At 37.2% G+C, this 21,650-nt stretch overlaps 1 protein-coding gene across 1 annotated transcript in view; it reads left to right on the forward strand.

Moving 5' to 3' along the window:
* The window catches only part of CYLC1 (cylicin 1), a 62,125-nt gene that overhangs the window by 36,731 nt on the left and 3,744 nt on the right, over positions 1-21,650 (forward strand). The gene's annotated exons all lie outside the window — the stretch shown is intronic.

A 21,650-nucleotide genomic window follows, 5' to 3' on the forward strand; every position in this document is an offset into this window, starting at 1 on the left:
TAGTTCTCTTTTACTGGAATATTGACAAGTTTGAGACTCACAGATGAGAAAAGATAGAGTACTTCTGTAGGACCCAAAAGGGATGCAAAACAAATGTCAAAAAGTTAAGAATAGTATTTAGACTGGAGCAGAGAGAACTGGCTTGGGATTTAAGAAACTATAATTATTTGTAAAAAGGATCATATTACAGATGTGGCTAACTGTCCTATACTTATGAAAGAACAAAAAGGAAAATAGCTAAAATTTCTAAGGGGCATATTTTAGTAGGATATAAAGACATTTCCTTGGAAGTTGATGAATATGGTAAAATCTCAACCAAATTCAGATACAGCAAGATAGAAACATAACATACTAGGATTCAGATATGAAAAAAAGCATATTTAACTATTTAATTTTTTAACAGTATCTTTATGAGTTGTTGCTAGTACTGATAATCAAGGGTGGGAAACAGTATCTTCAAGGTTGATCCAATCTCTTTGGATCTGTAAATTTAAAGTTTTCTATTTTTCTCCTACAGAGGATCTCCCTTTCAATCCCCCTTCCTTTAAAACATGGCTGTAAAGGGAAGCTTAGTTAAACATTTCACTTTGGATGGAAGGTCTGCTCTTCCCATTCTTGTCCTCCCTTGTTGGCTCTCTGATTTTTGGTTGAGGTGTGATTCATTTGCATTGTTTCTGGGCATCAGTCTGTGTTTCCTTTGCTTTTCCACAGTGTTAATTGACTATTCTCAGCATTATAGGTCTCATGCTGTCTGTCCTGCTAAATTCAGAACATCTGTAGATATGTCTGGGTCTTGACCTTATATTTAATTAATTTTCCCCCACCCTTTCTCCTCTTCCTCTCTGTCCCCCTATTCTTGTTCTTATATCTCAAAGAGCTTCCATTTCCTCTTCTGAATGGTGGAAATCTCACTTTACCTTGTATTCCAAGGTTTTTTTTTTTCTATCCTTGGTTTATTTATAATAAAACTCTATCTATTGACTTGCATTTGTTCTTCATATATTTTTCATTTGTGGGAGAGATGAATAAATCCCTATTATCTCTTTCAAAAAGGCTGATTTTAAGTCCATTTTTCTCCTGGCAGACTCAAAATGTCAGCTTTGTGACAAAGCTGATTAATGACCCCATTGTTTAGGGCTCAGTCTAAGTCAATGGGCCAGATAACCAGTAAAGCAACAAAATTTGTAAGGAATGAAAATATATTGGTGTATAATTTTAAGGTAATTGAGAAAAAGAGACCCTCGAAAAGCTGAACTCTTTTCCAAAAGCAGTTTTTATGAAAAATATGTAAAATACAAGAAAGTAATACTACAAAATCCTTGAATCTGAGGATTAATTTTAATTGTTAAAAAAAAAAAACGTTCAGGATATGTTCTGGCCTTGCATATATTCATACCATCACTGTAATAAGCTTAAATTTGTATAGCTACCATGTAATCAGGCTCTTCCATCCCTATCACTTTACTAAAAGTGCTCTTTTCAGGATTACCAAATACCTTCTTGTAGCCACACATACTGAGCTCTCTTCTCTCTTCATGCTATTCTAAAATCCAGCAGCATTTAAACCAACCTCTTCTTCTTTTTAAAAATACTTACTTCATGTCAATGTATGACAAAAACCACTACAATATTGTAAGGTAATTAGCCTCTAACTAATAAAAATAAATTTAAAAAAATACTTACTTTACTTGAGTCTATCCCATCCTGTTCTTTCTACTTACTGGTAGCTTTTCACCCCCTTTGTTATATCTTACACTTCCTCACTTTTAACGTTAGAATGATCTAAATCTTGGTCCTGGACCTTCTCTCTAAAATTCTCCCTCGGTGAGTTCATCCAATTCAATAGTTTTAAATGTCATTTATGTATTGATAACTGCAAAAGTAATATAGCCAACTTTGGTCTTTCCAATGATTTCCAAATTCTAAACACCTACTTGGAAGTTTCGGTGTAGTCTACTGGACATCTCAAATTTAACATATATGAATAACACTCTTAACCCATCTCAAAACCTAGTCCTTCCCAATATTCTCCATCTTAGTAAATGGCACTGCCATCCACCCATTTAATCTTTTAAAATCTGGATATCATCTATGATTCTGCTCTTTTCCTCATCCCCCATATGTGATCAATCACTAAAACTTATGTACCTTACGTCCAAAATATATCCTGAATCAGTCCACTTCTTCCATCTCAATTACTACTACCTAAATAGTCCCAATATTCATCATAATCTTTGCTGAAGTACTGCAAGAGTCTTGCTGCCTCTACTGTCCACTGCTTAAAACACTAATGGTTTCCCATTACATTCATGATAAACTCAGACTTCTTACCCTGGCTTTCAATGTTTACATTATCCAGCCTCTATCTGTTTTCTACCCTCATCTTGAACCTGTTTCCCATTTTATTTTTTGACCTACCCAAACTAAGGTATTTTTGCTTCTCATATACATTAAGATTGCTCTCTTGCCAAGCTTTTGCATATACTGTTCCCTCTCCTTGGAATTCTTCTCCCCAGTTTTTGCATGACTAGTCTTTCTCATCATTTGTTTTTTCAACTTAAATATTATCTTTTTGGAGAAGCCTTCCCTGATTTACTATATCTTATGCTATCCCCTCCCACAACTGTCCAGTTACTCTTCTAACCCAGAATCCTAATTTATTTTTCTTCATAGAATATTTCTATTGTTATTGTTGCTGTTGTTCAGTTGCTGCATCATGTCTGAATTTTTTCCAACCCTATAGGGCTACAGTCCACCAAATTCCTCTGTCCATTGGACTTCCCAGGCAAGAATACTGGAGTGGGTTGCCATTTCCTTTTCCAAGGGGTCTTCTCCACCCAGAGATCAAGCCCACACTTGCATCAGCAGGTGGATTCTTTACCACTGAGCCACCAGGGAAACCCCTTCATAGAATGTATCTTAATATAAAATGTTATGTTTATTCATTTGTTTGCTAGTTACATTAACCATTAAAATTTAGGCTCCCTGCAACAGTGAACCTGATCTTTTTTTTTTTTTTTTTTCTTCATTTCGGTATCCACAGTTCAAAAAGTGTCACCTGGCCTATATTTGACTGGTTAAGAATTTGATATCTCTAAAAGAGCTGCAGATCATGTCATATCTGACATCCATTTTCCTAAGTATTTCTTTTCTAGCAATATTAGACTAAAATGTACAAATAAGACATTTTAGAAGGAGAGAAGTCACAATAGTGCAAGTTACATTCTAAATTGACATCTGAATAGAAAATATGTATAACCTCACTTTTGTGTGGGAAATTAATGATTAGAGAGTGTTAATGTATCTTAAGTCTTTTTTTGTATGAGCTTGAAAAGCCATGTCCTTACTCCTCCCACCAGAGACCTTCTGATTCTAATAGCAGCACAGAAATAAGGCTAGTGCCTTGTTTCAGGGTCAACATTATTCCTGGATTAAAATAATTTGCATTGAAATTATGCTTGTGAAGATTGACATGCTCCTCAAGATTGAATGAAGAATTATTTTTGTTCCATTTGATGGAGGTATAAAACTAAGTTTAAACTGCTTGTTTTCCATTCTATTTTTTCTATGTTTTATTTATATATAATTGGCATACACTGATATTTTAGTTTCATGTCTACAACATAAGATTTGATATTTTTATATATTTAGAAATAATCATGACAATAGCATATTCAACTCTGTGCACAGCTACAAACTATTTTTGTGTGATGAAAATTTTTAAAAAGTATTCTATTAACATTGTCAAACATACATATAGTATTATTAATTGTAGTTGCCCTCCTTTACATTATATTTTCATGACATTTTTTTTTCATAGCTGTGAATTTGTACTTGTTAACTCCTTTGAACCGTTTTGTCCACCACCCACCCTCCCCACATCTGACAACAACCAATCTGTTTTCCATAATTCAATTTTGTTTTTCTTTCTAAATTTTCTGCATATGATATCACACAATATTTTATTATTTTTTTTTAATTTTTACTGGAGTATAGTTAATTTACAATGTTGTTGATTTCCAGTGTACAGCAAAGAAAATCACTTATACATGTTCATCAGATCTGTTCAGTTGCTTAGTCATGTCCGACTCTTTGTGACCCATGGATGGCAGCAAGCCAGTCCATGGGGTCTTTGTCCATCACCCCCTCCCAGAGCTCGCTCAAACTCATGTCCATTGAGTTGGTAATGCAATCCAACCATCTAATCCTCGGTCATCCCCTTCTCTTCCTGCTTTCTATCTATCCCGGCATCAGGGTCTTTTCTAATGAGTCAGTTCTTCACATCAGGTGGCCAAAATATTGGAGCTTCAACTTCAACATCATTTCTTCCAGTGAATATTCAGGACTGATTTCCTTTAGGAAAACTGATTTGATCTCCTTTCAGTCCAAGGGATACTCAAGAGTCTTCTCCAACACCACAGCACAAAAGCATCACTTCTTTGGTGCTCAGCTTTCTTTATGGTCCAACTCTCACATCCCTACATGAATACTGAAAAAAGCATAGCTTTGACTATATGGACATTTATTAACAAAGTAATGTCTCTGCTTTTTTAATATGATGTCTAGGATGGTCATAGATTTTCTTCCAAGGTGCAAGCGTCTTTTAATTTCATGCTGCAGTCACCATCTTCAGTGATTTTGGAGCCAAAGAAAATAAAGTCTGTCATTGTTTCCATTGTTTCCCCATCTGTTTGCCATGAAGTGATGGGACCTAATGGCACGATCTTCGTTTTTTTAAATGTTGACTTTTAAGCCAGGTTTTTCACTCTCTCAATTTCATCAAGAGGCTCTTAGTTCCTCTTCACTTTCTGCCATAAGTGTGTTGTCATCTGCATATCTGAGGTTATTGATATTTCCCCTGGCAATCTTGATTTCAGCCTGTGCTTTATGCAACTGGCATTTTGCATGGAGTATTCTGCATATGAGTTAAATAAACAGGGTAACAATATACAGCCTTGACATGCTCCTTTCTCAATTTGGAACCAGCCCATTGTTCTATGTACAGTTCTAACTGTTGCTTCTTGACCTGCATACAGACTTCTCAGGAGGCAGGTAAGATGGTCTGGCATTCCCATATCCATAAGACTTTCCCCAGTTTTTTGAGATCCACACAGTCAAAGGTTTTAGCATAGTCAGTGAAGCAGAGCAGATGTTTTTCTGGAATTATCTTCCTTTTTCTATGATCCAGCAGATGTCGGCAATGTGATCTCTGGTTCCTCTGCCTTTTGTAAATCCAGCTTGGACATCTGGAAGTTATTGATTCACATATTGTTGAATTTACATAGTGTTGCATAATTTTGAGCATTACTTTGCTAGTGTGTGAGATGAGTGCAATTGTGCGGTTGTTCAAGCATTCTTTGCATTGCTTTTCTTTGGGATTGGAATGAAAACTGACCTTTTCCAGTCCTGTGGCCACTGCTGAGTTTTCCAAATTTGCTGACACATTCATTGTAGCACTTTAACAGCATCATCTTTCAGAATTTGAAATAGCTCAACTGGAATTCTATCACCTCCACTAGTTTTGTTCGTAGCGTTGCTTCCTAAGTAAGGTCCATTTGACTTCACGTTCCAGGATGTCTAGCTTTAGGTGAGTGATCACACCATCGTGGTTATCTGAGTCATGAAGATCCTTTTTGTATAGTTCTTCTGTGTATTCTTTTCACCTCTTCTTAATATCTTCTGCTTCTGTTAGGTCCATGCCATTTCTGTCTTTTATTGTGCCCATCTTTGCATAAAATATTCTCTTGCTATCTCTAAGGATACATGGTATACATGTACATATATTCACTTTTTTATAGATTCCTTTCCCATATAGGTTGTGACAGAGTATTGAATTCCCTGGCCTGCACAATAGGTCCTTATTAGGCATCTGTATTATATATAGTACTGTGTATATGTCTATCCTATTATCCCTCCCTTTCTATTATCCCTCTGGTAGACATAAATGTATTTTCTACATCTGTGACTCTATTTCTGTTCAGGAAATGGGTTCATTTGTACCATTTTTTTAAACTCTACATATAAGTTATAACATATATTTGTCCTTCTCTTTCTGACTTACCTCACTCAGTATGACAATCTATAAGTCCATTGATGTTGTTGCAAATGGTAGTATTTTGTTCTTTTTAATAGTTTGGTAATACTCCATTGTATATATGTACCACATTTTTAACAGTTTATTTTTAATTGTAGGATGATTGCTTTACAATGTTGTGTTGGTATCTGCCACACATCAATATAAATCATCCATAGGTACACATATATTCCCTCCCTCTTTAACCTCCACCCTTGTCCCACCCTATCCCACACCTCTAACTCATCACAGAGCACTAGGTTGAGCTCCCTGTGTCATAGCAAATGCCCACTGGATATTTATATATGGTAATGTATATGTTTCCATGCTACTCTCTCAGTTTGTCCCACCCTCTCCTTCCCCCAATGTGTCCACAAGTCTATTCTCTATGTTTATGTCTCTAACCCTGCCCTAGATATAGCTTCATTAGTACCATTTTTCTAGATTCCATATATACACATTATTATGTGATATTTGCTTTTTCTTTTCTGACTTACTTCACTCTTTATAACAGGCTTTAGGTCCATCTACCTCACTAGAACTGATGCAAATGTGTTCTTTTTTATGGCTGAGTAATATTCCACTGTATATATGTACTATTACTTCTTCATCTTATCATCTGCCAATGGGTATCTATGTTGCTTCCATGTCCTGGCTATTGTAAATAGTGTTTCAGTGAATACTGAGATACTTGTGCCTTTTAAAGTTGTGATTTTCTCAGGATATATGCCCAATAGTGGGATTACTGAATCACATGCTAGTTTTATTCCTAGTTATATTATTTTTGTTTTTGTTTTTTAAAGAAATCTCTATACTGTTCTCCATCATGGCTGTATCAATTTACATTCCCACCAACAGGGCAAGAGCATTCCCTTTTCTCCACATTCTCTCTAGCATTTATTATTTGTAAATTTTTTGATGATGGCCACTCTGACCAGTGCGAGGTGGTACTTCATTACAATTTTGATTTGCATTTCTCTAATAATAAGAGATGTTGAGCAGATTTTCATGTGTTTATTAGCTATCTGTATGTCTTCTTTGGAGAAATGTTTGTTTAGGTATTCTGCCCATTTTTGATTGGGTGGTTTGTTTTTCTAATGTTGAGCTGCCTGAGCTCCTTGCATATTTGGAGATTAACCCTTTGTCAGTTGGTTGCAAAGAGTCAGACACGACTGAGTGGCTTCAATTTTCACTTTCATTTGCAATTATTTCTGTCATTCTGAGGGTCATCTTTTCATCTAGTTTATGTTTTTCTTTGCTATGCAAAAGCTTTTAAGTTTAATTAGATCCCATTTGCTTATTTTTGTTATTATTTCCATTACTTTAGGAGGTGAGTCATAGAGGAACTTACTATGATATATGTCAAAGATCATTCTGCCTATACTGTCCCCTAAGAGTTTTAAAGTATCTGATCTTATATTTATGTCTTTAATCCATTTGAGTTTATTTTTGTGTATGATGTTATAGAATTTTCTAATTTTATTCTTTTACATGTAGCTGTCCATTTTTCCCAAAAATACTTATTGAAGATGCTGTCTTTTCTCCATTGTATATCCTTGCCTTCATTGTCCTAGATTAGTTGACCATAGGTGTGTGGGTTTATTTCTGTGCTTTTTATCCAGTTCCTTGGATGTATATTTCTATTTCAGTGCCAGTACCATACTGTTTTGATGACTGTAGCTTTTTAGAATAGCCTAAAATCAGGGAGTCTCATTCCTCAAGCTCTGCTTTTCTTTTGCAAAATTGCTTTGGCTATTTGGGGTCTCTTTGTGTTTCCATGCAAATTGTAAGGGCTTTTTTGGTGGGGGGGGGTCTACTTCTGGGGAAAATTTCATTGGTAATTTGACAGGGATTGTTTTAAGTAGGATAACCTTTTTGATGATATCGATTATTCCAATCCAAGAACATAGTATATATCATCATCTGTTTGTGTTGTCTTTGATTTCTTTAATCAGCATCTTATAGTTTCTGGACTACAGGTATTTTGCCTCCTCAGGTAGGTATATTTCTAGGTATTTCACTATTCTTTTTGATGCAATGGCAAATTTAATTATTTCTTTAATTTCCCTGTCAGATGTTTAATTGTTAGTGAACAGATATACAAGAAATTTCTGTGTATTTATTTTGTATCATAGCTTTATCAAATTCACTGATGAGCTATAATATTATTTTAGGACTTCCTATGTATATAAATTCAATATCAATATTTGTCTTTTTCTGATTGACTTATTTTACTAGCATAATTCCCTCAATTTCCATTCATGTTGCTGTAAATTGCAAGATTTTCTTTTTATGGCTAACAAATATTCCACTTTTTATATATTTCACAACTTCTTTATTTATTCAACCATTGGTGAATACTCATTTTTCCATGTTTCAGATATTATAACCAATGCGGAAATGAACATGAGGGTGCATATATCTTTTGGAGTTACTGGTTTATTTTTTTTTTTCTGGTAAATACCCAGAATTGGGATTGCTGGGTCATAGGCAGTTTTATTTTTTATTTTCTGAAAGACATCCATATTATTTTCCCTAGAGACCACACCAATTTGCATCACTACCAACAGTATACAAGGGTTCTCATTTCTCCACATCATCATCAACCCTTATTTCTTGTCTTTTTGATAATAGCCAATCTAACAACTGTGAGGCATTATTGTTTTGATTTGAAACTCCCTGATGATTAGTGATCTTGAACATCTTTTCAAGTACCTATTGGTCATGAATGTATCATCCTTAGGAAAATGGCTATCCAGATCTTTTTTCCAATATTTTTAATCAATTTATTTTAATTGGAGGATAAATTCTTTACAATGTTGTGCTGGGTTTTGCCATACATCGATATGAATCACCCATGGGTACACATGTGTCTCCCTATCCTGAACCCACTCCCAACTCCTGTCCCATGCCATCCCTCTGGTTTGTCCCAGAGCACCAGCTTTGAGTGCCCTGCTTCATCCATCAAACTTGCACTGGTCATATATTTTACATATAGTAATATATATGTTTCAATGCTATTCTCTCAAATCATCCCACCCTCATTTTTCTGACATAGTCCAAAAGTCTGTTCATTATATTGGTGTCTCTTTCCTGCCCTGCATATAGGATCATTGTTACTGATTCTAAATTCCATATATATGCATTAATATACTGTATTAGTGTTTCTCTTTCTGGCTTACTTCACCCTGTATAATAGGCTCCAGTTTCATTCACCACATTAGAGCTGATACAAAAGTATCTATCACCGACTCGATGGACATGAGTTTAAGTAAACTCTGGGAGTTGGTGATGGACAGGGAGGCCTGGCATGCTGAGATTCATGGGGTCGCAAAGAGTCTGACACGACTGAGCGACTGAACTGAACTGAATATTCCATTGTGTATATGGACCACAACTTCCTTATCCATTCATCTCCTGATGGATATCTAAGTTGCTTCAATGTCCAAGCTATTGTAAAAAGTGCTGCAATGAACTCTGGGGTGCATGTGTCTCTTTCAATTCTGGTTTCCTTGGTGTTTGTGCCCAGAAGTGAGACTGCTGCCTCACATGGCAGTTCTATTTTCATTTTCTTAAGGAATCTCCACACTGTTCTCCATAGTGGCTAGATCAGTTTGCATTCCCATCACCAGTGTAAGAGGGTTCACTTTTCTCCACACCGTCTCTAGCATTTATCTTTTATACACTTTCTCATGGTGGCCATTCTGACCAGCATGAAATGATACCTCATTGTGGTTTTGGTTTGCATTTCTCCAATAAGGAGTGATATTGAGCATCTATTCATGTGCTTTTTTTTGCCATCAGTTCAGTTCAGTTGCTCAGTCATGTCTGACTCTTCACGACACCATGAATCACAGCACGCCAGGCTTCCCTGTCCATCACAAACTCTCGGAGTTTACTCAAAACCATGTCCATCGAGTCGGTGAAGCCATCCAGCCATCTAATCCTCTGTCACCCCCTTCTCCTCATGCCACCAATCCCTCCCAGCATCAGGGTCTTTTCCAATAAGTCAACTTCTTCGCATGAGGTGGCCAAAGTACTGGAGATTCAGCTTCAGCATCAGTCCTTCCAATGAACACCCAGGACTGATCTCGTTTAGGATGGATTGGTTGGATCTCCTTGCAGTCCAAGGGATTCTCAAGAGTCTTCTCCAACACTACAGTTCAAAAGCATCAACTTTTCGGTGCTCAGCTTTCTTCACAGTCCAACTCTCACATCCATACATGACCACTGGGAAAACCATAGCCTTGACCAGATGGACCTTTGTTGGCAAAGTAATGTCTCTGTTTTTTAATATGCTATCTAGGTTGGTCAAAACTTTCTTCCAAGGAGTAAGCGTCTTTTAATTTCATGGCTGCAGTCGCCATCTGCAGTCATTTTGGAGCCCCCAAAAATAAAGTCTGACACTGTTTCCACTGTCTCCCCATCTATTTCCCATGAGGTGATGGGACCAGATGCCATGATCTTAGTTTTCTGAATGTTAAGCTTTAAGCCAAATTTTTCACTCTCCTCTTTCACTTTCATCAAGAGGCTTTTTAGTTCCTCTTCACTCTCTGCCATAAGGGTGGTGTCATCTGCATATCTGAGGTTATTGATATTTTTCCCAGCTATCTTGATTCTAGCTTGTGCTTCTTCCAGCTCAGCGTTTCTCATGATGTACTCTGCACATAAGTTGAATACGCAGGGTGACAATATACATCCTTGATGTACTTCTTTTCCTATTTGGAACCAGTCTGTTGTTCCATGTCCAGTTTTAACTGTTGCTTCCTGACCTGCATACAGGATTTTCAAGAGGCAGGTCAGGTGTCTGGTATTCCCATCTCTTTCAGAATTTTCCACAGTTTATTGTGATCCACAGAGTCGGAGGCTTTGGCGTAGTCAATAAAGCAGAAATAGATGTTTTTCTGGAACTCTCTTGCTTTTTCAATGATCCAGTGGATATTGACAATTTGATCTCTGTTTCCTCTGCTTTTGTAAAACCAGCTTGAACATCTGGAAGTTCTTGGTTCACATATTGCTGAAGCCTGTCTTGCAGAATTTTGAGCATTACTTTACTAGTATGTGAGATGAGTGCAATTGTGCATTATTTTGAGCATTCCTTGGGATTGTCTTTCTTAGGGATTGGAATGAAAACTGACCTTTTACAGTGCTGTGGCCACTGCTGAGTTTTCCAAATTTGCTGGCCTATTGAGTGCAGCATGTTCACAGCATCATCTTTCAGGATTTGAAATAGCTCAACTGGAATTCCATCACATCCACCAGCTTTGTTCATAGTGATGCTTTCTAAGGCCCACTTGACTTCACATTCCAGGATGTCTGGCTCTAGGTGAGTGATCACACCATTGGGATTATCTGACTCATGAAGATCTTTTTTGAACAGTTCTTCTGTGTTTTCTTGCCACCTCTTCTTAATATATTCTGCTTGTGTTAGGTCCATACATTTCCGTCCTTTATCGAACCCATCTTTGCCTGAAATGTTCCCTTGATATCTCTAATTTTCTTGAAGAGATCTCTAGTCTTTCCCATTCTGTTGTTTTCCTCTACTTCTTTGCATTGATCACTGAGGAAGGCTTTCTTATCTCTCCTGGCTATTCTTTGGGACTCTGCATTGAAATGGGAATATCTTTCCTTTTCTCCATTGCTTTTCACTTCTCTTCTTTTCACAGCTATTTGTAAGGCCTCCTCAGACAACCATTTTGCCTCTTTGCATTTCTTCCTTGGGGATGGTCTTGATCCCTGTCTCCTGTACAATGTCATGAACCTCCATCCATAGTTCATCAGGCTCTCTGTCTATCAGATCTAGTCCCTTAAATCTATTTCTCACTTCCACTGTATAGTCATAAAGGATTTGATTTAGGTCATACATGAATGGTTTAGTGGTTTTCCCTACGTTCTTCAGTTTAAGTCTGAATTTGGCAATACAGAGTTCATGATCTGAGTCACAGTCAGCTCCTGGTCTTGTTTTTGCTGACTGTATAGAACTTCTCCATCTTTGGCTGCAAAGAATATAGTCAATCTGATTTCAGTGTTGACCATCTGGTGATGTCCATGTGTAGAGTCTTCTCTTGTGTTGTTGGAAGAGGGTGTTTGCTATGACCAGTGCGTTCTCTTGGCAAAACTCTATTAGCCTTTGCCCTGCTTCATTCTGTACTCCAAGCCAAATTTGCCTGTTACTTCAGGTGTTTCTTGACTTCCTACTTTTACATTCCAGTCCCCTAACAGTTTGTCTATTTTGTTTATCTTCTCAAACAACAAAATTTTAGTTTTGTTGTTCTTTGTTATAGTCTCCTTTGTTTCTTTCTCATTTATTTCTGCTCTGATTCTTAAGATTTCTTTCCTCTTACTAACTTTGAGTTCTTTTTCTACCTGTTTTAGGTGAAAAGTTGGATTGTTTATTTGGTGATTCTCTTCTTTCTTGAAGTAGGCTTGTATTGCTATGGATCTCTGTCTTAGCATTGCTTTTACTGAATCCCATAGGTTTGGGGTTGTCATTTTTTTAAATGTTCATTTGTTTCTATGCATATTTTGATTTCCTTTTTGATTTCTTCCATGATCTGTTAGTTATTTAGATGCATGTGATTTAGCCTCCATATGTTTGTATTTTTAATACATTTTTGTTCCCTGTAGTTGACATCTAATCTTAGCACATTGCAATTAGAAAAGATACTTGAAATGATCATGTTTGTTAAATTTACCAAGGCTGATTTATGGCCTAGGATGTGATCTACCCTGGAGAATGTTCCATGTGCACTTGAGAAAAGTTGAAATCCATTGTTTTGGGATGAAATGTCCTGTAGATATCAATTAGGTCTAACTGGTCCATTGTATCATTTAAAGCTTATGTTACATTGCTAATTTTCTATTTTGTTGATCTCTCCATAGGTGTGTGTTCAGTATTGAAGTCCCCCTCTATTATTGCATTACTGTTAATTCCCCCTTTCATAGTTTTGGCATTTACCTTATGTATTTGGTGCTCCTATGTTGGATGCATATATATTTATAATTGCTATATTTTCTTCTTGGATTGATCCTTTGGTCATTATGTAGGGTGCTCTTTGTCTCTTATCACTGTCTTTATTTCAAAGTCTATTTTATCTGATATAGGTATTCATACCCCTGCTTTTTTTTGGTCTCCATTTGCATTAAATATCTTTCTCCAGCCTCTCACTTTCAGTATGCATGTGTCCCTAGGTTTGAGGTGGGTCTGTTTTAGACAGCATATAGAGGGGTTTTGTTTTTGTATCCATTCATTCATCCAGTCTTTGTCTTTCAGTTGGAACATTCAGTCCATTTACATTTAAGGTAATTATTGATAAGTGTGATCCCGTTACCATTTACTTTTTTTGTTTTGGGCTCTTTTTTATAAGACTCTTTTGTGTTTCTGAGTAGAGAATATCCTTTAGCATTTGTTGAGGTGCTTGTTTGGTGTACTGAATTCTCTCAATTTTGCTTGTCTGTACAGCTTTTGATTTCTCCTTTATATCTGAATGAGATCTTGGCTTGGTAGAGTAGTCTTGGTTGTAGGTTTTTCTATTTCTTCACTTTAAGTATGTCTAATCATTCCCTTCTGGCTTTACCTTTGCTGCTTTTAATATTTGCTCTTTGTTTTCAATTTTTTAAGTTTGATTAATACATGTTTTGGGGTGTTTCACCTTGGGTTTATCCTGTTGGGAGTTGTCGGGGTTCTTGGACTTGGGTGACTATTTCCTTCCCCATTTTAGGGAAGTTTTCAACTAGTATCCCCTCAAGTATTTTTTCATGCCTTATCTTTTTGTCTTCTTCTTCTAGGACACCCATGATTTGAATGTTGGGGCATTTAACATTGTCCTCGAGGTCTCTGAGATTGTCCTCCTTTCTTTTAATTCTTTTTCTTTCCTCCTCTCTGCTTCATTTATTTCTACCATTCTATCTTCCACCTCACTTATCTTCTCTTCTGCCTCAGTCATTTTACTGTTGGTTCACTCCATAGTGCTTTTAATCTCAGCTATTGTATTGTTCAATATTGACTGACTCCTCTATATTACTTCTAGGTCTTGTAAATATTTCTTGCATCTTCTCAGTTCTTGTCTGTAGTCTATTTACCTGTAACTCCATTTTGTTTTTAAGAGTTTGTATCATATTTACTATCATTATTCTGAATTCTTTTTCAGGTAGACTCCCTATCTCCTCCTCTTCTGTTTGGTACAGTACAGTGGGTTTTCATCATGTTCCTTCACCTGATGAATATTTCTCTGCCTTTTCACTTTGTTTAGATTGCTGTGTTTGGGGTGCCCTTTCTGCAGGTTAGAAGTTCATGGTTCCTGTTTATTGTGGAGACTGCTCCCTGAAGATGGGGTTGGACCAGTGGTTTGTAAAGGTTTCCTGGTTGGGAGAACTCGTGTCTCTGTTCTGGTTGGTGGAGCTGGATCCACTCTCTGGCTTGCAATGAAATGTCCAGTAGAGATTTTTGGACAGTCTATGGCTTTGGCATCTCTTTGGGCAGCCTGTCTTTTAATATTCATGGTTGTGTTCTTATTTTGCTGGAGAATTAGTGTGGTGTGTCTTGCAGTGGAACTTGTTGGCTCTTGGGTGAGCTTGGTTTCAGTGTAGGCACGGAAACTTTTGGGTGATCTCTTGTCTATTAAGATTCCCTGGAGTCAGGAGTTCTATGATGTTCTAAAGTGTTCGAGTCAAGCCTCCGGCCTCTGGCTTTTGGTCCTTCTCCAAAAGCAGCCTCAAGACTTCAACATACTTAATCTATGTAAAATCAGCCAAATTACAAATTGAAGTTAAACAGATAGGAATTATTGAGTTATGGAACTGGCTTAAAATATACTTTATTCCTAAAACACGTGTTGCTTCATGATAAAATAAGGCACATAAATCTCTTTCTTATTCCAAACGTGTTTCTTCATTTCCAGAATAAGGAATCAAACTAGAAGAACTATAAATGTAACTGTAGACAGCATAAGAGGAAGAGCTTGGTGTTCCCTACTGGTGGTTTAAAGATGTAGGCAATATGTCTGCCCATTATTGGATTAGAATAGAGATCAGTCAGTCAGTCAGTTCAGTCGCTTTGTGACCCTTCTGTATCTCTACATAATGTATTTATGTAGTTTTTTCTCAATTTCATATATTTTCTATTGGCTCACTTCCAAAATGGATGAAGATTTTATTCATCTACTCTTTTTCTAATATGATTCTTTGTTCTTAGTTCATTTGTTAATTACACTTGTAACTTGAAACATTGTATTTGTAACTTCATTTTTTCCTAGTGCTCTTAATTTTTTTCTCTTCAGTTCTCCTTTCTTGTTCCCTTACTCTAGTTTTTCTATTAAAAACATTCTTTTAGGGATGTCCTGAAATAATCTTTTACCAATTACTATGGCCTTATCTCCATCCTCATTACCTTGTGACTTCTTGCTTTCATTGGAACTGTCTCCTCCATTAACTGTTTTGAATTTCTACTCTTATCGTTTTCTTTTATCCTTCCTAATTACTATGTATCTATATTCATGTCTATCACTTATTCTTCATCCCATGTCCAACTCACTGTTTTTTCTATGGTTCATTTTTGGGGTTAACCTTGAAGAGACTGTTATAAGCCATAAAATATATATTATTGCCAGCAAGTTAATTTTTCTGCCCCTAGTTATCAGTACTAGCAACCAGTCATCAGTTCAGTACAGTTCAGTTGCTCTGTCATGTCCGACTCTTTGCAACACCATGCACTGCAGCACTCCAGGCTTCCCTGTCCATCACCAACTCCAAGAACTTACTCAAACTCATAGAGCTGGTGATGCTATCCAACCTTCTCATCCTCTACCATCCCTTTCACCTCCTGCCTTCAGTCTTTCCTGGCATCAGGGTGTTTTCCAGTGAGTCAGTTCTTCACATCAGGTGGCCAAAGTATTAGAGTTTCAGCTTCAACATCAGTCCTTGCAATGAATATTCAGGACTGATTTTCTTTAAGATTGACTGGCTTGATCTTGCAGTCCAAAGGACTCTCAAGAGTCTTCTAAAACACCACAGTTCAAAGGCATCAATTCTTTGGTGCTCAGCTTTCTTTATGGTCCAACTCTCACATCCACACTTGACTCCTGGAAAAACCATAGCTTTGACTAGTTGGGCTATTGTTGGTAAAGTAATGCCTCTGTTTTTTTTATCATGCGGTCTATATTGGTTATAGTTTTTCTTCCAAGGAGCAAGTGTCTTTTAATTTCATGCTGAAGTCACCATCTGCAGTGATTTTGGAACCCAAAAAACTCAAGTCCTTCACTGTTTCTATTGTTTCCCTATCTATTTGCCATGAAGTGATGGGACCAAATGCCATGATCTTAGTATTCTGAATGTTAAGTTTTAAGCCAGCTTTTTCACTCTCCTCTTTCACTTTCATCAAGAGACTCTTTAGGTCTTTGCTTTATGCTATAAGGTTGGTGTCATCTGCATATCTGAGGTTATTTATATTTCTCCAGGCCATCTTGATTCCAGCTTCTGCTTCATCCAGCCTCAGAATTTGGCATGATGTACGCTGCATGCAAGTTAAATAAGCAGGGTGACAATATACAATAAGTTTACAATATACAGGAGTGACAATATACAGGTATCAGTTCAGTCACTCACTTGTGTCTGATTCTTTACAACATCATGAACCACAGCATGTCGGGCCTCCCTGTCCATCACCAACTCCCAGAGTCCACCCATACCAATGTTCATTGAGTCAGTGTTGCTATCCAACCATGTCATCTTCTGTCGTCCCCTTCTCCTCCTTCCCTCAATCTTTCCCAGCATCAGGGTCTTTCCAAATGAGTCAGCTCTTCGCATCAGGTGGCCAAAATATTGGAGTTTCAACTTCAACATCAGTTCTTCCAATGAACACCCAGGACTGATCTCCATTAGGATGGACTGGTTGGATTTCCTTGCAGTCCAAGGGACTCTCAAGAGTCTTTTCCAACACTACAGTTCAAAAGCATCAATTATTTGGTGCTCATCTTTCTTTATAGTCCAATTCTCACATCCGTACATGACCACTGGAAAAACCATAGCCTTGACTAGATGGACCTTTGTTGGCAAAGTAATGTCTCTGCTTTTAATATGCCGTCTAGGTTGGTCATAACTTTCCTTCCAAGGGGTTAGTGTCTTTTAATTTCATGGTTGCAATCAACATCTGCAGTGATCTTGGAGCCCAGAAAAATAAAGTCAACCACTGTTTCCTCTGTTTCCCCATCTATTTGCCAAGAAGCGGTGGTACTGGATGCCATGATCTTAGTTTTCTGAATGTTGAGATTTAAGCCAACTTTTTCACTCCCCTCTTTCATCAAGAAGCTCTTTAGTTCTTCTTCACTTTCTGCCAGAAGGCTGGTGTCATCTGCATATCTGAGGTTATTAATATTTCTTCCAGCCATCTTGATTCCATCTTGTGCTTCCTCCAGCCCAGCGTTTCTCATGATGTACTCTACATATAAGTTAAATAAGCAGGGTGACAATATACAGCCTTGACGTACCCCTTTTCCTATTTGGAGCCAGTCTGTTGTTCCATGTCCAGTTCTAACTGTTGCTTCCTGACCTTCACACAGGTTTCTCAAGAGGTAGGTCAGGTGGTCTGGTACTCCATCTCTTTCAGAATTTTCCACAGTTTATTGTGATCCACACAGTCGAAGGCTTTGGCATAGTCAATAAAGCAGAAATATATTTTCTTTTCTGGAGCTCTCTTGCTTTTTCGATGATCCAGCAGATGTTGGCAATTTGATCTCTGGTTCCTCTGCCTTTTCTAAAACCAGCTTGAATATCTGGAAGTTCATGGTTCACATATTGCTGGAGCCTGGCTTGGAGAATTTTAAGCATCACTTTACTAGCGTGTGAGAGGAGTGCAATTGTGCAAATATACAGGTATAGAACCAGGCAAATTTGGCCTTGAAATACAAAATTAGGCAGGGCAAAGACTAGCAGAATTTTGACAAGAGAATGCACTGCTCATAGCAAACACTGTCTTCCAAAAACACAAGCAACCACTCATAAAGATATGTATTAAATAGATAAGCTTTTTTGCATAGTTGAATCCTACTATGTTATATTTCTATCTTCCACTGTACTTAGAAGCATTCATCTATTTTATGTGTTTAATTTTCACCTTTCTGTGTGTATTTCCAAATCTGTGTCCCTAGACTATTTTCTCATCCATACTCTTGTAGGTTATCTCCTTTCATTCAACTTCTACGTTGAAAGAAACACAAAAACTGAACTTGAGACTTAGCTCCACCACTAAATAGGAGTTATTTTGTGCTTTTGGTTAAGTCATCCACCAAGAAAATAGCAGTGTAAGGAAGTTAATACATATATTTGACTGATGAACTTTCAGATGTTGCCAGAGCAGTCTCTGGTTTTGTTATCAGTTACATTAAAATTTTATATTTAGAATGATTTATATTTGAATTATAAATATATTCAGGAAAATTCACTATTCATTAGAATCATCCATCTTCATTTTTTGTTTCATCAGTCAACAAATATTTCTTGAACAAATATTCTGTGTTGAACACTGAGCTAAACAAAGCATATACACAGATACATGTCTATTTCTGTCGTAAAACATAAGATCTTTCCCCAGAAAATGAAAATGCTTGCAGCACATCTTTCATTTGTCCCCTTTCTTGAAGCTCCCCTTTATGGATAACAACCTTGTCATGACAAGAGAACTTGCATAACTCAGTGAATCTATGAGTCTTGCCATGCAGAGCCACCCAAGATGGACAGGTCAGAGTGAAGAGTTCTGATAAAACATGGCCCACTTGTGGAAAGAATACTAGAGTAGTTTGACGTTTCTACTCTATTTTGACAAACTACTCTAGTATTGTTTCCACAAGAACCCCATAAACAGTATGAAAAGGCAAAAAGATATGACACCAGAAGATGAGTCCTCCAAGTCAGAAGACACCCAATATGCTACTGGGGAAGAGTGAAGGGCAGTTATTAATAGCTTCAGAAATAATGAAGTGGGTGGGCCAAAGAAGAAATGATGCTCTGCTGTGACTTTGTTTGATGGTGAAAGGAAAGTCTGGTGCTGTAAAGAAAAATATTGCATAGGAACCTGGGATGTTATGTCCATGAACCAAGATAAATTGAATGTGGTAAAGCAGGAAGTGGCAAGAGTGAACTTTGCCATCTTAGGAATCAGTGAACTAAAATGGACAGAATTGAGTGAACTTAATTCAGATGACCATTATATCTACTGCCGTGGGAAAGAATCCCTTAGAAGAAATAGAGTACCCTCAAAATCAACAAAATAGTCTGAGATAGCATATTTGGATGCGATCTCAAAAATGAAAGAATGATCTTGGTTTGTTTCCAAGGCAAAACATTTATTATCATAGTAATACAAGTTGATGCCCCAATCACTGATGCTGAAGAAACTGAAGTTGACTGGTTCTCTGAAGACCTACAAGAACTAAACTTCTAGACAAACTTCTAGAACTAACACCAAAAAAAGGGGGGGGGTGTCCTTTTCTTCACAGGGTAACAGAATGTAAAACTAGGAAGTCAAGAGATATCTGGAGTAACAGGCAAATTTGTCCTTGGAGTACAGAATGAAGCAAGGCAAATGTTAACAGTTTTGTCAAAAGAATATATTGGTCATAGCAAACACCCTCTTCCAAAAACACAAGAGATAATTTTACATGGACATCACCAAATGTTCGATACCAGTATCAGACTGATTTTGTTCTTAGCAGCCAAAGATGGAGAAGCTCTATACAGTCACCAAAAACAAGGCCGGGAGCTGACTGTGACTCAGAGCATGAGCTCCTTGTTGCAAAATTCAGGCTTAAATTGAAGAAAGTAGGGAAAACCAGTAGGCCAATCATGTGTGATCTAAGTCAAATCATTTATAGAGTGGATGTGATAAGTTGGTTCAAGGAATTAGATCTGGTAGACAGAGTGCCTGAGGAACTATGGATGGATGTTCATAGCATTATATAAGAGACAGTGACCAAAACCATCCCAAAGGTAAAAAAGTTGCAAGAAGGCAAAATGGTTGTCTGAGGAGGCTTGACAAATAGTGGGGAAAGAAGAGAAATGAAAGGCAAAGGAGAAAGGGAAAGATATACCCAACTGAATGCAAATTTCCAGAGTATAGCAAGGAGAGATAAGAAGGGCTTTTAAATAAACAATGCAAAAAAATAGAGGAGAACAATAGAATGGGATACTAGAAAACTCTTCAAGAAATTTGGAGATATCAAGGGAACATTTCAGGCAAAGATGGGTATGATAAAGGACAGAAACAGTATGGACCTAACCAAAGCAGAAGAGATTAAGAAGTGTTGGCAAGAATGCACAGAAGAACTATACCAAAAAAAAATGTATTAATGATACAGATAATGATGATGGCATGGTAACTCACCTAGATCCAGACATCGATGAGTGTGAAGTCAAGTGGGCCTCAGGAAGCATTACTACGAACAAAGCTAGTGGAGGTGATGGGTTTCCAGCTGGCTTATTTAAAATCATAAAAGAATGCGATTAAAGTGCTGTACTCAATATGTTAGCAAATTTGGAAGACTCATCAGTGTCCACAGGACTTGAAAAGATCAGTTTTCATTGCAATCCCAAAGAAGGGTAATGCCAAAGAGTATTCAAACTACTGTTCAAATGCACTCATTTCACATGCTAGCATGGTTATCCTCAAAATTCTCCAAGCCAGGCTTCAATAAGACATGATCAAAGAAGTTCCAGATGTACAAGCTGGGTTTAGAAAAGAGAGGAATTGGAGGTCAAATTGCTAACAGTCAATGGATCATTGAGAAAGCAAAAGAGTTCCAGAAAAACATCTCCTTCTGCTTCATTGACTATGCTAAAGACTTTGACAGTGTGGATCATGAGGAACTATGGAAAATTCTTAAAGGCATGGAAATATCAGACCACCTTACCTGTCTTCTGAAAAACTTGTATGCAGGTCAAGATGCAACAGAAAAAAACAGAAAGAGTACAAGGCGTATATTGTCACCCTACTTCTTTCAAATTCTAAAAGATGATGCAATTAAAGTGCTGCCCTCAATATGTCAGCAAATTTGGAATCTTCAGCAGTGACCACAGAACTGGAAAAGGTCAATTTTCATTCAGATCCCAAAGAAGAGAAATGCCAAATAATGTTTAAACTACTGTACAATTGCACTCATTTCACATGCTAGCAAGGTTATGCTAAACATCCTTCAAGCTAGGCATCAATAGAACATGATCCAAGAGCTTCCAGATACAGAGCACATTATGCAAAATATCAGGCTGGATGAGTTACAACCTGGAATCAAGATTACCAGGAGAAATATCAACAACCTCAGTTACACAGATGATATCACCCTAATGGCAGAAAGTGAAGAGGACCTAAAGAGCCTCTTAATGATGATGAAAGAGGAGACTGAAAAAACTGACTTAAAACTCAAAATTAGAAACCTAAATCATGGCATCCAGTACCATCATCATGGTAAATAGAAGGGGAAAAAGTGAAGCAGTAACAGATTTTATTTTCTTGGGCTCCAAAATTACTTCAGATGGTGACTAAAATCATGAAATTAAAAGATGCTTGCTCCTTGGAAGGAAAGTTATGACA

This window comes from Odocoileus virginianus, chromosome X (genome assembly GCF_023699985.2).
Source record: "Odocoileus virginianus isolate 20LAN1187 ecotype Illinois chromosome X, Ovbor_1.2, whole genome shotgun sequence".
Taxonomy (NCBI): Eukaryota; Metazoa; Chordata; class Mammalia; order Artiodactyla; family Cervidae; genus Odocoileus; species Odocoileus virginianus.